The sequence below is a fragment of the Myotis lucifugus genome, unplaced genomic scaffold, assembly GCF_000147115.1.
Source record: "Myotis lucifugus unplaced genomic scaffold, Myoluc2.0 scaffold_366, whole genome shotgun sequence".
Lineage (NCBI taxonomy): Eukaryota > Metazoa > Chordata > Mammalia > Chiroptera > Vespertilionidae > Myotis > Myotis lucifugus.
The window spans coordinates 164,916-179,284 of record NW_005871414.1 but is presented as its reverse complement, the minus strand read 5'-3'; positions in this window follow the sequence as shown (position 1 = coordinate 179,284).

Below are 14,369 nucleotides of genomic sequence, written 5' to 3'. Positions count from 1 at the left end.
TCCCCCCCCCACCCCCGAGTTTTCTAAGCGGGAATGTGGGTTTCCTGCCTCACCATTACTTCCAAGAGAAGAAAGTTTTCTGCTTCCTGAGTCCTGAGAATACTGTCCTCAGGAAGCTGGGTATCTCTTCTTATAAATGGCGTGCTGGATGGCTGGATTAGATTTCTGTTTCTCTTCATTGAACTTGCTGCTCAGCTCTCGGAGGAGGCAAAGATGAGAAGAGATCTGTTGAGGGAGGCTTTCTGCAGATGTGTAAGAGCCAGCATTTCTCTCCTCTGGAGCGTGTTGTGCTTAAATGCTACTCTTTCCTTGGGGGCATCTTTCAGGTTCTGGCTTTTTCAGGAAAGCAAGAGACCCTACTTGTTTCACTTCAGTTCTGAAGCCTCAAAGACCAAAATTGTCTCTTCAGATCCACTCAGACATCAAAGAGAGGTGTGGAAAAGAAATTGCTGCGCATCTACCAGGGGCTGTGGAACTCTAAGCCATCTCTTGCTTTCCATTTTCTGTGTGGTAGGAATCGTTGCTAACATTCAAATAAGTAAAAATAAAATGTTTTAGCATATACCTTGGAGAATACAGTTGATTTTTCACCGTAATAGCTCTAACAGTCACTGTGGTTGGCTGTACTACTATTAATTGACTAGTTCAGTTCTCCTATACAAGGGAGAATTATGCTCTCTCCACTCTTAAATTCACATGCGGTCATGGGAGTTGACTTTGGCCAGTGAAGTGTGGTGAATGTATTTAATTTCCAGGCTTCAATTGCCACCTCCCTCTTCTTTAGACTATTGAAAACCATGTCTTCTAGAAACCTTTAAAGATAAAGCACCCAAGTTGTCAGTATGATTACTTGTTCCTTTTATTAACTTCACCTGAATTTATTATCCATTTATATATGTACCTCAATTTACTTAGTAAAGTTTTTTCGAAAAGAAGACAGGTATAAGGAATTTTTAAATGCTTCACATGCCCAAAGGAAGTGTTAGGGAATTCTTTTTTTGTGTATCAAATATATCACTATGCATATATCCACATTTTTATAAATTGACTAAAAAACAGAGCACACCAGATCTTCTTTTCTTAGCTATTATTAGCTTTGTTTTCTAAATGTTGGCAATTTCATTCATCAAAAAATGCTATTGAGCACCTGTCACATTCAAGGTACTACACCAAGACCTGGGTGTACATGTGTAGTGTAGCTGTAGCTGTACCTGTATTTTATGTGTTAGTTTGCTGCTCTGGATTGAACTGTATCCCCCCAAAATCAGTATGTTGAAGCACTAACCTCCAATGTCACAATATTTGGAGGTAGGGCTTTTAGGTGGTAATTAAAGTGAAAAGAAGTCAGAAGGGTGGGGTTCTAACCTGATAGGGCTGGTGGCTTTATAAAAAGAGAAAGTGACCTCTCTCTCCCTCTCCACATGCTCACACTGAGGAGAAGTCATGTGTGCACACAGTGAGAGGGAAGGAAGCCGGGAAGTCTGCAGGCTTGGAGAGGGTGCTCACTGCAACCCCACCATACTTGCACCTTGAGCTCCAGTTGCCAGCCTCCAGAACTGTGAGAAAATAAATTTCTGGTGTTTAAGCCATGTAGTCTGTGATGTTTTGTTATGGCAGCCTGAGCTACCAAAACATTTGCCAAATCCAGGAATTTTATAACTAGAATATCTGTGAACCTTGTAAGAAGTGAATCAAGGGCAATAAATTAACAGAACTAAGCCTTATATGGCTGACTATAAACTTGTGAAATTTGTCATATTAAAGAAAAAAATGTCTAAAGAAAAAGAGATACATTTACGAATGTCAGATTCATGATGACATATTAAGGGAAACCAGAATTCCAACGTTTTAAAGATAAAGTGGGAAGAATAACAAAACCACCACTGTGACCAGCTCCTTTTTTGAGTGTCCTTAGACAATTTATCTCACAGTATGTTCCAAAACTACCTGTGTCAGATCATGTGGGTGTGCCTGTTGGATATCCAGACCCCAGGACTGTACTGCAGTCACAGTCCACCTCTCTGAGGTGAAGTCTTGGAATTTCATTTTCAGTACGGTCGCTAAGTGATCCTTAGCACAGGAAGTCTGAGATCGCCTAGTTCGGGCATCGTGAGGCTATATAACGAATGTCAGTCTTTGTCCCACAATGAGATTCCTACTGATATATGAAATAAAGGCAAACCAAGATATAATGTGCTCAATCAAGTGTATGATTTAGAGTAAAAGTACAATTTTTTTTCGAAGAGACCAACAAAGAATAGAAAGTAACTACTAGAGATCTGTTCCAGCACTCTGAGAATTTAGAGGGAGGAATCGAACAGTGGAACAGAGGAATCTGGAGTAGGGAAACCTCAGAAAGGAAGTAACGTGAGCATCACTTAAAGCATGAAGATGCTCTCCCCCTTCAGAAATTTTAGAAAAAGACAACAAAGGAATAAAACATTGTTTATTTCACAAGAACAGTGTGCACAGAGAGGGGAATAGGAATGGATGAAAAATTCTGGGAAGACTAAACAGATTAGGAGATAGGACTGGTTAGACTAGAAGTATGTTGATTCACTCTGGATACCCTTCAGAGGCTCAGCTCTTGGAAGCACCAAGAGTTACAGAAGGTGGGGGTGAAATATCTATAGGGATAAAAAGGAAAGTTACGTAAGTGGTTGGACACCACTCTCCTGCCTTTAAGGAGCAACAGGTTGGTTCTCTAGAGGATTTTAACTGGAGGCGGCTCGAAGTCAGTGACATTAAGCAGAGCGGGGGAATCACCGAGGCAAGGACTGGAACAGGGGTAAGTGAGTCAATTTACTAAGCAATGGGACTCTCAGTACTCTCTCCCCCCTCCTCACATCTCAGCAGTCTGGCAGCCAGATATATTCCTTCAGACCCTCTGCCTCCAACCTTGTGTCTAAGTAGCACTGACTTATCAAATCCAAGAATTGGTGCTAAAAAACATTGGAGCAATGCTTTCAAAATTTTAAGAGTATGTGTTTAGCCTCTTAATCTATTAAGAACTTAATCATGTAGGATACATGGTAGAACAAAGATATTTTTCAGATATGCAAGTACCCCAAACACTCACCTTCTTAGCAAGCAACTCGCAGTGGTTCTCAATCTTCTGGCCCTTTAAATACAGTTCCTCATGTTGTGACCCAACCATAAAATTATTTTCGTTGCTACTTCATGACTGTAATGTTGCTACTGTTATGAATCGTAATGTAAATATCTGATATGCAGGATGGTCTTAGGCGAACCCTGTGAAAGGGTTGTTCGACCGCCGAAGGGGTCGCGACCCACAGGTTGAGAACCGCTGAACTAGAGGATGTACTTTAACCAAAATAGGGAGAAAAACAAGAATAGAAAGAAACTGAATACAGGAAACAGTTTTGAATACAGAGGAATTGCAAAAGGAAAGTCAGCATGGGATTACACAACCAGGACATAATTAGGCCTACAGTGCTGCTGACACAGACTGAAACATAGGAACTAAGGGACAGGGAGTGAAGAGAAAGCCATTTGAACTCAGATCTTCTGAGGTTTTGAAATATCTGTGCATTCAGTAACCTTCAAAGAGTCTGTTCCTGGAGCTTCATTCTTCCATTTTCTTTTTACTATGCTTGGCCCTTTATAAAATAAATATTTTTATACTTATATTTTCATCTGTTTATAGTTTTCATTTTCAGTATAAGAAGTATATCTTTCTTTTTGGAATGATGTAATCAAACATTATCAGTAATTGAGGTAATTAGCACATAGTTTTGTTATTATCATTTGAGTAAGTTCTCATGTGACCTAACTGAAGTGTAATGAAAGCTAACATTTATATGCAGAAATCTAAGTGATTTTGTTAGCTTTTTAAAAATAGATACTTCAGAAGTTTATTACATTATTCTCAAGATTATTCACTAACTTAGTAAATTGCAAGGACTGATTTCCTATTTGTATGTGGAAAAAACCAATAACCACATTTACAGAGAAGAATTTGTGCTAGGCATTGCCTTAAAATAATTTTGAAATGTATTTATTTACATCTCAAATATGACTTCTTTTAAAATGTTCAAAGTCTCATTTCCACAGCTGCAAGTAAGTGACTTTTTAGGGTAATGTTTCATTTGGCTGTATTATGTTAATAATCAGCTAGATGATGTATATCTTTTCCATCTCTGTGTATCCATGAATTATTCAGAAGTGTTCTCTTGCAAATGCAGAGTAGAAGAATTCATTTCCTTTTCCCCAAAAGGGTCAGACATGCTTAATTTTGAAGAGCGAGAAAAGTAGATTCTTTCTTTTCCTTTTTAATCCTTATACATTTATCAAAGTGAACAGTTAAAAATTATCCAAATAACCAATAATGAAAATATGCACAAGTAAACCATAATGTATCTATTTGACATTTGACAAATGATGCAGCCATAAATAAACTAATGGTTGGGAAGACAACACAGCTATATGGAAAAATCTATCTATACATATAAAAGGCTAAGTGTCTGTCTTTCCCTCCAACCGGTAGCTATGATACACAATGACCACCAGGGGGCAGATGCTCAATGCAGGAGCTGCCATGACACGCACTGGCCATTTAAAAATAAATGGCACTACAGACCTGGCATGGGCAAACCAACACTTGCCTTCCCCCACGTGGGACACAGGTCCCACCACCACCCCGGAACAACACCCCACCAAATCGCAGCCAACGCTGCCAAGACCTCATAGCACAAAATGTGGCCCACAGCCCAGCCCAGCCTGGAAATGGTCACCGTGGGCACCGGGTAATGATGTCATGTAGCAGCGCCCAGCTTCCTCTCCTTAGTGACTAGCCTCCTTGGAGTTTCTTCAGCCCAGGAACCTGACTTGCTTTATAGCCAGGTGCAGACATTTTACACCTTAACCAAATGTTTGTGAAGCGTTTGATCCTCACAAATGTCCTGGTGTAGGTAGATAGGAGACTTGGTAGAATCCTATTTTCTTTTCATTAGCCAGAAAACAGAGATTTAGAAAGCTTAGAAACTTGACCTGACTGAAAAGAAGTAAGAAATGGTGGACCTTGAAAATGACTTTACGTTTTCTCACTGTGCAGAATATAGTCAAAGACTGCTATAGTTAAATATTTTACCCTTTGTTCTCCCCACGTGATCTACAATAATAATCTGCTTTGTATTGATATATACTGCTGTGTTGTTGACAATTACCTGAAAGAGAAGTTGGGGTGCTTTCACTGGGCTGGAAAAAGTTTAGCTAAATCAGAAAGCAGGTCTAATTAAGCAAGTTTATATATATAAAAGGCTAAGTTGACTTGCGCATGCGCGTTACTATAAAGCTCTTGGTGCCAGTTGCATGCCTGTGTTTCGATCTGTCATTGTCAATCGTGAATTTGGTTGACACTTCTATTATAGAGAAAGGGCGAATAGTGATATTAAAATATTTCTTCTAACTAATTTGCTTTCAATGTGCACGAATCCGTGCACCAGGACACTAGTGTTTATATAAAAAAACTGAGAAAAACATGCTATAAAAATGTGTGCACATTATAATTGCAATTAAAAATGTCATAAGAAAAATTTCCAGAAGAAAATACAATAAAGTAGAAATGACAGTCATGTTAATGTGGTAGGACTATAGGTAATTGGTTTCTTCTCCATATTTTTCAATTTTAAAATAATATTTTTATGAGAGCAAAACAAATAAGCATACCTTTTTTGAAAGACTGATGTTAGAAATTGGGCTGTATGTTAAGGGTGTAAAGATGGAAAGATATGCTTAGCAAATATAAGATATCTCAAGTTTTCCCTGATGATACTAAAATGTATAGAATTAATATAAATTTCATTGAGATCTTAGTAAGGAAAATATCATTAATTAAATACCTAGTAAGTGCTTTTCATGTGTACCTGGTCCAACCCATTTAACAATCATATGAGGAAGATGATTCTCTTTTTGCAGAAAGGAAACTAAGCCTCAGAGAGGCTATGCTTAATAAGAGATTGATATTGATTAGAAGTTTATTCATAGTCATGTAACAATAATTTATTAAGCATCAACTTTGTACCAAGAATTATTCTAGAATAGGGATACCGAAATGAGTAAAACAAAGACCTTACCCTCATGGAGCTTATAGTCTTGTGTGAGGAGATAAAAACAAATGGCAAATGATGTATTGGAGACAGAAAACTGCTTTAGAAAAAAAAAATTAAGCAGAAAAAGGGGCTGGCTAACAATGCAGAGAAAGGAAGGGGGGATTGCAATTTTGAATAGGATGATCAGGGATGATCTGGCTGAGGAAGCAATGTTTGAGCAGAGACCTGAAGTAGTTAAGGGAATTGTCCAAATTCCAGGCAGAGAGAACAGTAAGTCTATACGCCTTGAGAGGAAAGCATGCCTAGAAGAACAGCAAGGAGAGCAGCCTGGCTGGAGCTCATGCAGCAATGGGGAGAGTGGAGCAACAGGAGATAAAGACAGCAGGGAGCCAGAGACTTGGGGGTTTGTAGGATATTGTCAAGACAGGAAACCTCTGGAGGGTTTTAAGTAGAGATGCTGTTCAATCTGACTTATTTTCCAATAGATTGTTTATTCTGGCTGCCCATTGCAGGAAAGCCTGTAGGAGAACCAGGGTGGAGGCAGGAGACCTGGTAGGAGGCTACTGCAGTGAGAGATAAGCAGGATAGGCATGGAGGACTATGAAGAACTGTGAGGCCTGATATTTTATCCTATTACTTACTTGCAAGTTATCAAATTAGCTAGTTTCTTTCATGCTGGCAGAAAATCTGAGACTTATGAATCAGAGACAAAAGACTTTCTTTCTCATAACATAGCAGTCAGCATGACCTTCGTGTTTGACTTATCCCCCTTGTTCCTCAAGTCTCATAGGGTAATGCAGAGTGGCCCAAGTGGACACTGTGCACACAGTGAGTTTGTGTCATGGCCAAGGGACCCCAATTTAGGAAACTCCTATCTTTTATAATCTTACTAGGGGCCCAGTGCACGAATTCATGCACCTTGAAAGGAGCTGTGGGCCATGAGGCTGTGGTGGGCTCAGGGGTGGGTCTCGGCCCATCCTCCTTGCTCCCACCCATTCCCTCCCACCGTGGCCCCCAGACCCCTGTCTGCCAGCAGCTCTGCACCTGCTGCCACTGCTCCCACATGCTGACAGCGCTGGCCCCCCTTGTACCTGCTGACAGCGATTGGGGCTGGTGCCAGCAGCAGGTGCAAGCAGGGGTGGTGCCATCAGCAGGTACGAGTGACAGCCGCTGCCCTGATTGCCCCTCAGGAGCCGGAAAAGGTGGAGAAGCCCTCAGGCGTGATCAGGTCGGCACCAGGTGCCAGCAGGGGGTGTGAGCGCTGGGCAGGACCGCAGCATGCAGGAGCAAAGAATTTTCAGTAACCACCAGGGCCTCGCCCCAATGACAGCAACCAATGCCCTGCCTTGGTCTGGCATCCCCGCTCACCTGCTTCACCATCCCACCATGGTTGACACCCACCATGTTCCGCGCTCTGCCGCCTGCTGCTGATGCCCGCCATGTACTGTGCGTGTCCCCTGGTGGTCAGCGCACGTCATAGCAACCCGTTGTTTGGTTGTTTTACTGTTTGGTCTATTTGCATATTAGCCTTTTATTATATAGGATATAATAAAAGCCTAATATGCTAAGTGTCTGACCGTTAGTTCGACTGTTCAACCAGTCCCTATGATGCACACTGACCACCAAGGTGCAGACGCTCTGACTGGTAGGTTAGCTTGCTGCTGGGGCCAGGCCAATCAGGACTGGGCAAGATGGGCTGGACACACCCTGGAGCCCTCCCGTGGTCCCTCCCTGGTGCCAATTGTGCACCAGTGGGGTCCCTGGGCCTGGCTTATGCCCTCTTGCAATCTAGGGCCCCTCTGGGGGATGACAGAGAGCCGGTTTTGGCCCAGTCCCCACAGGCCAGGCCGAGCACCAGGCCTCTCATGGACTATAAGCAAATGCCTAACTTTTGCTCTCTTTTGCACAGTGACATTATTTTTACTATATTGGATGATAAACAAACCTGCCTTTTATTTTAGAGGGGACTCTATCACTATCTTCTAAGTCTGTTTGCTACAAAATCCTCCTTGAAAAGATAGTGCAAAACAAAAGTTTTCTGTTTTCCCTTATCAAATGGGCAGAAATGTAAAAGATCTATGGAAGACTGTCTCCCAGCAAGGATAGTTCTTTCCATAGGATTTAACTAGTTAAAATAATTAGAATTCAGAAGAACCCACCCTCTCCTGATTTATGAATCATGCTGTAAGAGCAGCTAGCACAGCATAATACACAATACAGCCATCATGCAGTCTTCACAAGAGCAGTCTCAAGTCATAAATGCTTCGTAAAGAGTCTCTGTCTATACACAATATCTCCTACCATACACAGAAATAAAATCAGTATCTTATAGCTGGCTTCATTTGGCTTTCTAACTTTGATTACTATTCTGTCATTTAAACTATTTTTAATAAATGGATACTGGGGTCCCAGTCTCCATTTAGAGGGAAGAAGTGTTTGAAGTCATCTTGCTGTTACTGATCATTTAAATAATCCTAAACAGTCCACATTGTAATGGAGCAAGAATACTGCCATGTGTGAAATAGATTTTATTTTCTGAACACTGAGCAGTTTATTTCACATTCTTCATGTAACCCTCTGTTACACTGTGTAACTGGAGAGGCAGGCATGTATACAGCCCACTGCTAGAAACAAGTGCAATCTGTGAGTAGCTGACTGCAAACATTCTCAGAGTACAGAGTATGATGCTAAACATTTTCAAACTGTTCTCATTGTGCTCTTTTAGCTTATCAGTCAGCTTTAGGCCCCTCTCCCCTAGTCATTGTCATGTCCTCTTTCCTTTTTTGACTCCTCACCCTCCCCATGTGGTCAAAAACTGTGGAAACCACTGTCCCTGGGTCCATTCTGGAAGGCGATAAGGAATCTAAGATGGAATCTCACAGCCCTCCATGGAATTTGGCTTAAACTTTTTAGATTTTTGGAGTGGATCTATTGTATAAAACCAGACTCTCTGGTGTTAATAGCACAACCTCATAGCACAACTTTGATGTAACTATGTAAAAAAAGACACCCCCCCCCACCCCAAGAGGGTGGCTGAGGAAGAAACAGTAGGTACAGGGGACAGAGAAGCTGGCTGTGTCACATATGACCTGCCAGAGTTCTTTGCAGTATTTATTCCACGGTGAACCTTTCATAGCCGCTTACCTCACTAGAAACATGTCTGTACCAAAAAATGCCTTCTAGGTTCTCACAAGGCAATCACCATTCCAGCCTCACAGAGATCTGATGGGCAACGACAATCAAGCTATCTGTACAGTCAATAGAAATGGCTCATGCACTTTTCTTTTCCAAGTTTCTTCATAATGTGTGTGAAATAAGTTAGTAATCCATAGTGTTACTCAATAGATGGTAGGAAAACTTATTTATTCTTAGGAGCAGCTATTCGTGGTCGGAAAGGCTTGTTTAGAATTGTAGTTGCACTGAAGCAGCATTGTTAACTTGACAGCACGAGTAACTGCCACGCAAGCTTCCCTCCCTCTGCCCAGCTCTCCAGGAGCCCCTCTCTGCACTTCAGTGGGGTTCTGAGTGGCTCCTTCTCATAGAAGAAATAAACCACACACTCACACTGATTCAAGGCTTCATTCTCTCAGGTTTGATCCATCACTGTAAAATGTATTGGTGATGCTGCTTAAACCTTAGCAACTTGCTGCATTTAAACTTTTGTAAAATAAAAGTTGTGTGTCTAAATTGTCTAAATATGTATTTGTGAATGTTTTCGATTTTCCAGATTTTTCCTGAAAATGGCATTTTAAAGTTATAGCATGGCTAAGAATTTGTACCCATTTCTCTTATAATTATCTTAATTACACCAGATATAATTGTTGCTTTTCAAAGAGAGAGCCAACTAGGTTTTATATCAAGCTTTTACTCCAGGAACTAAAGAACTTTTTCCTTTGTAAACTATATAAAAGGATGCTGTGTATTAGGTAATAAGAAAAATTGTTGTTTCTTCCCCCCAAAGTGCCATAGAGTTTCTTTTATCTCTTGGCATCCTCTTAAGCTCATTACTGCTTCAACATTTGAACTTGTCAAACCTCTCAAAACTCATCTAGCTACATTTCATCATTTTTGGACACATCTTAAGGTTTTCTAAAGCTCCTTTGAATTTTCTGTAAAAACCCATTCTTTGAGACCCAGAAAGCTTCTTTAAATCTAATTTTCTCAGCAGATTTTTTTTAAACAATCAATAAAAGGATGACCACACTTTAAATAGAATGTCTGTTTGTATTTCAATTTTATTAAAATTTTTATTTGTTGCCAACTTTGTTTCTGTTAGAACTTCTTTTTCCTGTCCTAAGTCTATGGAGAATGCTGTTCGTCCTCAGTATCTCATTAGAAACGAGCAGAAGGCCTGAGGGAGCCAGCATTCCCAGTGCTGATGCTACTGAGACATCGAGTTAGATTTATTCAAACGATTGAAATTGGCCACTCCTCAACTGTCTTCATTTATTTTCTCTTCTTTGCCCACCTTTGGAGACTTCCTCCCCGTGGAACTTTTCTTTCATGTAACTTTTTGGTTTTCTGAGTACAATCCTGTGACTTACTGGTACTGTTCTTGTACATGGAAGGTGAAGGAAAGGTTGTTTGTTTTTTTAATGTTTATTGATTTTAGGAAGGGATAAGGATGAAGAGGTAAAAACATCAATGACAAGAAACGTCAGTGACATCGATAGGCTGCCCCCTGACTGTCCCTGCTGGGGATCAAGCCCACAACCCCAAGCATGTGCCCTGACCGAGAATCGAACCAGTGACTTTGGTTCATGGGTTGATGCTCAACCATTGAGCCACACTGACCGGACAAGACTGGTTTGAAATGTGTTTGTTCAAGTGTCTCTAAACTGAGCCTTCTTCATCCTGAGGACTCCAGGCCTACTAGGCCCAATAATCATTGTTAGAACAGAATCCAACCTATTCTGTAGAGCCTCCAGAGAACATTTCATGTTCAAAGGACCATTACTGGGTTCCTGCCTTTCTGTGGAGCAGCAGAGCTTTTCATTTCCCGTGGCCCAGATGTTGGCTATTGTAAAGAAGGCTGCTGTGAACATAGGGGTGCATATATTCTTTCTGATTGGTGTTTCAGGATTCTTAAGACATATTCCCAGAAGTGGGATCACTGGGAAAAACAGCAGTTCCATTTTTAATATTTTGAGGAAATCCCATACTGTTTTCCACAGTGGTCACACCATTGTATTGAGGTCTTTAACAACCTCTCACCCCCTATGCATCATTCCACCAGAGTCTCATATACCCCATGGCTCCTGGATCCTTAGGCTAGTTTCAGACACTATAGTGTACTCTTTTCTTTGACATTATGGGGATGGTTTCAGTGGAATGTGAATGCCTCACTTTGATGGTTTAGATTGCAGTCCAAGGGCAAGTTGAAGTATATATATAATCAGCTAGAGCACTGCTAATAAGACATGACTCTAAAAGTATGGATGTTGCTGCACACCTTGCTGACTTTTTTGTTATCAATATTGCTTTCAGGGTTTATATTACTAATACTGTTTTTTAAAATTCCCTTTGTTTCTCAGTTACAAATATAATATGACTTATGGTTAAGATGGCAAATGATACACAGTTATGTGTGCACATGTGTGTGTATGTGTGTGTGTGTATTGTCCAAGGTATAAGCACAGATGCATTTTTTGTTATTTAAATAGAATCATTCTGCATGCTATTTGCTCTTTTCGGTTAACATCATGGATTTCTTTGCAAGTCACTAGTTATAGTACTAATATTATCTTTCTCATTTTTATGCATTTATCAACACAAATATTTTAATTTTATATAAGTGAGATCATAACACTTCCTGTGGGAGATTACCTTTTCATTTTATTTTAACTTTTATCATCATCATTAATTTTAATTTTTATAATGCTTTATAGATAACAAACTCTTCTCACATACACTATCTCATTTATTCTTAAAAACTTTGTGACATGTTACTATGAACTCTGTTGTAGTTGATCAGGATGCTTAGAGAAGTTGATGCTTTCCCTCCATTGTAAAGATAATAAAGGAAGAATCTTACTCATGCCTTAGAGAGCACTTAATCTGATAATGTTGAAAATGTTTAAGGGGAGCTAGGAAACCCACACTGAAAGGCATTTGGCATTCCCTTAACCGTATCCAAAAATTGTGAATATCATTTTTTAAAAATTTCATCTATATGTCTCTAACAGCATAGCCATCACCTTATCTACCATATCAGCTTGTTTTGCTCTAACTGTTGTATAGACTAGTAAATTCTATGAGACGTTTTCTCCCTTAATTCTTAAAACAGTTTCTTAACTATTCAACTGAAGCATTGTTCCATTTAAAATGTATTTCCACATCCTATTATTTGCTCCTAAACTCATTTTATCTACATTTTCTCTGGGTGAGGTCAATTTGCTGTACATTAGTCCCAAAGCCTGAATGATTCATCTGAATCCAAGTACATTACTTCTCATTGTGTCTTGCTTTTCACAATTTAATGTGACCTGTAAACTTGCTTTCTATGCATCCTCCAAATTAATAGCAGAAAAAAGTAAATAAACTTTTAAAGATGAAAACAAAGCTTGCCCTGGGCCTCGTGGAGATATAAATATTGGTCTGAGAAATGTCTTGGCTATTGCCTGATGTATCTCAAGAGGCACTTTCCTTTTCCTATTTTATTTGCTAATGGTAATATAAAAAGGATTAAGTATAATGCTAAGTTTTAAGCATCAACCATGAAGCTTCAGCCAGAATGAAAATAGGAACTTTTGGGCAAAGATGTTGGTAATTAATAAAAAAGCAGATGCTTACAGAGTGTCGGTAATGTAGTGGAAATACAGTGGGTTGTGGTGACTGAGAGATTTAGGTTGGAATGCCTGCTTTGATACTGGCTAGCTCTTTGACCTTGGAGAGGCTGATTAATTTCTCTCAGCCTATGTTTCTTCAATTGTAAAGTAAGGATAATGCTCATAGATTTGTTGGGAGCATTAAATGATACAGCGTGCCAATTACCAGTAGATGTTTGGCATTTAGGAAATCTTCAGTGCATGGTAAGTTGAACCACATGTAATTATTATTCATTTCAACGGCTTTATACCTACAAAACAGCTGTTGTATACCTACTATCCTTAAAACCTAATATACCTGTTTTATCTAATATAACTAAAAGTTAACCTTTAAAATCAGGTTCTTATATAAGTATTTCAGTTTGTTATTTTCTATTTTCTCACTTTTCCTGACAATAGCTCATTTTCCCCATTTTTTAAAGATACTTCAATTCTTTCTGTTAAATACGTAGTAAGTTAATAGCTGTTAAACTACATCATCATAGTACTTTCTGAAAGAGTTCAAATCTCTCTCTCCCATGACCTTATTCAAGCATGTATTCAGACTTTGATAATATGACCTATGGTTCAACTGCACAGTTTATTATGGACTTAAATTCATATTTTATGGCATTCAGTTAGGGTCAGATAGTTTCAAGAATTTTTTTGAGTCTTTTACTTTCTTAGACACTTTGAAGCTGGACCTAAGGACTTAGTATTTTTTATTTTTTGTTTTAATCCTCACCCAAGGACATTTTTCATTGATTTTTAGAGAGAAGGGAGGAAGAGAGAGAGAGAGAGAGAGAGAGAGAGAGAGAGAGAGAGAGACCAATCGGTTGCCTCCCTCATGTGCCTTGCCTGGGGATTGAATCCACAACCTAGGTAAGTGCCCTGACTGGGAATTGAACTGAGACCTTTCACTGTATGAGACAATACTCCTGTCAACTGAACCACACCAATCAGGGTGGTACGTAATGTTTTTAAAAATATTTGTGAGCTTTAAACTGGGTTTGAGTGATTAGTTTCACTTGTTCATATTTGAAGATAGTGCTGTAATCCTTTGAGAATTAATAACGTTTGGTTGCTTACTATAACCATAGCATTTCTGATAGAAGACTATTCTTGTTGTCCAGGGGTGTATAATCCTTTGTCTATAACGGACCAGGTGCTGTTTTAAGCACAGGCAATAGAGGTAAACAAGACTGATGTCCTGGCCTTGATGAACTAAGATTCTAGTTGGAAAGGAACAGAAAGCAACATATGAGTAAATACGTAAACAAGAATTTCACACACTGTAACTGCCGCACGAAGATAATATAAGGTCAGGTGGCAAGAAGGGAAGGACTCTCTCATTGAAACCTGAATAAGATGAAACTGGCATGTCTGATGAGGAGCGAGTGTTCCAAGCATTAGGAAAAACTGTCCAGTGCATGAGGGAAAAGCAAGATAGTGGGCATGGGGATAAGATGAGTGTACAAATGACTCTCACCAA